The following is a 3,190-nucleotide window of genomic DNA, read 5'->3' on the forward strand; positions in this document are numbered from 1 at the left end:
CATGGCAAAATCTGTGACCTTCTTAAAGATTCTTACAAGAAGACTTGAAACACTGAAGGCAAGTAAGTACAAATCTTGGGAAATCAATCCAAGAGTGAGGAGAAATACACCAGCAATGGCTTGTGCTGCCTAATTTGAAAAACAAACAAAAAACAGATATATAAAAGAGAATACAGTGTCATCAGTAAATTATGTGATTAAAGTGCTTGCCTTCAATTGAATCTACAGCGTAAGGCTGTGAAACTCACCCCCAGCGGCCTCGGCTTTCCTCTAACAGCAAACACCTTGAAGTTATCCCTGAACACGCAGTGGAAGTTCTCTGGCATCAGTTGACCCTCCTGAATTTTCCTCAGGCTGGCGATGGGGATGGTGATGATCATCGATTCATCACAAACAAATGTCTTCCTCATTCTCCTGTAAAGCCTTAAGTTATGAATGCAGCTAATATCTGATAGCGATCAGTTCTAAATGTTTTCCTGGATGTCATCTTTACCTTTCTGTCATTTCTTCGCTCGATTCAGGCCTGAAATCTGCAGCTTTGTCTCATTAGTCCGACGAGGAAATGACCTTGAATGCCAATTCTCTTCTCGTGTTGACTCTCCACCTCTCTACCTTCATACTACACCCCCACCAGCTCTCATAACCTGAATCTGTTTGCATGCAAACAGATTCAGACAAATATTTAAATGTTTAAGTTACGTAAAGTAACTAAGTTTGTTATTCAGAAGAATGCATTCATTTAATAAGGAAAACATAGAAAGATTATAGAAAAAGCACCGTTTGACCAAATTGAGCACCTTTGTAGATGAGTGTCAGGGTGAGGAAGTTAGTGGGCGATGACCTCATGTGTGAGGGTTTTAGGAAGTAGAAATCATTACTATCGAGTGAGGCCCTAGTTTCAGACAGGCAGCGAAATAAATACTCCTCAACCGGTAAGAATGTTGTCTTTCTAGATTTTTATTAAATTCAAAAGCAAAGTGGTTTTGTTAATAGTTCAAGCAAAATGTGTTTATGAGCTTAGATACTTATTGGTATATTGTTCTGCTTATTAAATTATAGATCAATGATGCAAATGTAATTTGTTTCATCAAATATTATATTATCCACAGTTCTTTATGTCTGGTTACGAGCTGTTTGCTTTGCAGTGTGTCACATTTCTTGTTGTTGTGTTAGCATACCAATTTTAAACCTATATGTATATCTCCCTATTATGAATACAATGATCGGCTGTTTATGACTGTGTAAAGCCATTTCTTTTATGGTAGCAGTCGATGCTGTATAAGATGCAATATGCATGAAGTGTTATTTAATATTTCTTGTGCATTATGTCAGATAATAATTAGGTTTTTTTTTATAATCATATATAGTATTAGACCACATAATGCAGCTAAGGTTCAGTAAATCCTTGAAAAATGTATCTGAACAAATTAATTTAAAAAGGAACAGTAGATTCATTAGACAGAGTAACAAATTCAATGCGTTTACTTTTGCTAATTCAGAATATGGATATGTTACACCCCAAACCAAACAAAAATTATTTATACAGAAATAAAACTATTGAAAAATTCTTCATGAACTACACAGTATACCTTCAGTCCTTGCTCTGGGTTTTTATTTTTGGGTGAATCAATGGAACAGTCAGGATGCTTTGGTGATAAACCTATGATTCTGTTGAGGTGTTACCGAAGCCCAGATGGCTTTAACAGCGGCCTCCAGTTCATCTGGTATCAGTACTTATGGCGGTATTGCTAATAAATAAAATGTGCATATCTATTAGGCAGGAAACAAGAAAACAAGCCAAAATTTGCTGAGACATAGCTCCTCCAGATCATTGCTGACTGTGGAAAATTCACACTTGACTCCAAGCTTAATGAATTCTTTATAGCTTTTTAAGTCACTCCAGATAGATTTTCTAAATGAATACTATATATTTATTTGATGTCTGTTTGCCGCAAATTTTCTGTGCAACGCTTTTCCTCTCTACTTAATTCTATAATAACAGTTTTTGGATAAAGCCTTCTGTTAGCCAGCCTCTTTGGCAGAAACCTTTCTCTTAATGTATTTGTGAAGGGCCTTTTTTGTTATAAAATTACATTTTCAATTACCAGCCTTAGCATCACATTTTTCTTTATAAGATAACTTTAATGTTTTATTTAATATTCAAATTTCCTGACAATTAGTTCTCACTATTTGGACACTAAAAACATCAACATTTAGGTTGTCCTGCACATCTATAATAATGTTAACAACTTTATTTAAAGATGTTTATTTCGTTGAGTTTTCACTTTAACTGCAGCTTTCAGGCCAAAGCCTCAAAGTTGGACTTGTCACGTTTTGATAACGTTGCTGAAATGAAACAAAAGCATTGCAATACAGATAATCCTAAAATGATCCCTCCAGGTAAAAGAAGCAACATGGCCTCTGCTGATGTAGACCTGGACATCCATGAGGAAGACATACCACTGCAACCAGGAAGGAGACAGGCTCCTGCTCCGCCTAGTCTGATCCGATATTACCAGGCTTCAGAGATGCTCCCAGAAAAAAAAGGGGAACTGCACAACTTGCTGCAGAAACAACCAGCTGTGTTGGGGGTAAGATTGTGGAAAAATGATTATGATAACTAAAACACATACAGTGATTTTACATACCGTGGGAGAGTTATTGATGTTTAAATATTAGCTCTTTTTAAATCATAAAAAACACATACAGGGAACATGTCTCATTTTGACATTTTTAATTACACCAAAATTACATACATTTTTCAACTTAAGGCTGAGCAAAAACTGCCTTTTTTTTTACTCAATATCTAAATGATGCTGATCGGAAGCACACACAACCAAGAAATGTAGAATTTTATGCAGCTAAAATGCATTGTTAAGATGGCCACTAAGATCAATCATTCACCACTGTGATCTGTGAACATGTAGGTATTCTGTGTATAAAATAAGCGGTTTTCTGTGCTCCTGATGAACGTCTTTATGTTTATCTATCCAGCACCGCACCTGGATGGAAGGTGTTGGATGCAGTTCAATGGCATTAAGCAGAAAATGAGGGATGCTGTTGAAATGAAGCCACAGTGCAGCAACCAATAATATCATAAGTCAATTAGGTGATCATTTTAAATACAAGAATATTTCTAAAATATTAACCTTAGAAAACATACATAAATCTTTAGTCAAGACAGAGCGGC

The 3,190-nt window shown here is 35.8% G+C and overlaps 1 long non-coding RNA gene across 1 annotated transcript; it reads right to left on the bottom strand.

Moving 5' to 3' along the window:
* Nucleotides 1-36: 36 nt before the first annotated feature.
* Nucleotides 37-710, bottom strand: LOC107081940. The gene is made up of 3 exons (XR_001481116.1): nucleotides 494-710; nucleotides 249-414; nucleotides 37-129 (listed from the first exon to the last, which is right to left on the bottom strand). It is a non-coding gene; the product is annotated as an uncharacterized LOC107081940 (long non-coding RNA).
* Between the last annotated feature and the right edge of the window lie 2,480 nt (nucleotides 711-3,190).

This window comes from Cyprinodon variegatus, unplaced genomic scaffold (genome assembly GCF_000732505.1).
Source record: "Cyprinodon variegatus isolate N-32 unplaced genomic scaffold, C_variegatus-1.0 Scaffold2, whole genome shotgun sequence".
Lineage (NCBI taxonomy): Eukaryota > Metazoa > Chordata > Actinopteri > Cyprinodontiformes > Cyprinodontidae > Cyprinodon > Cyprinodon variegatus.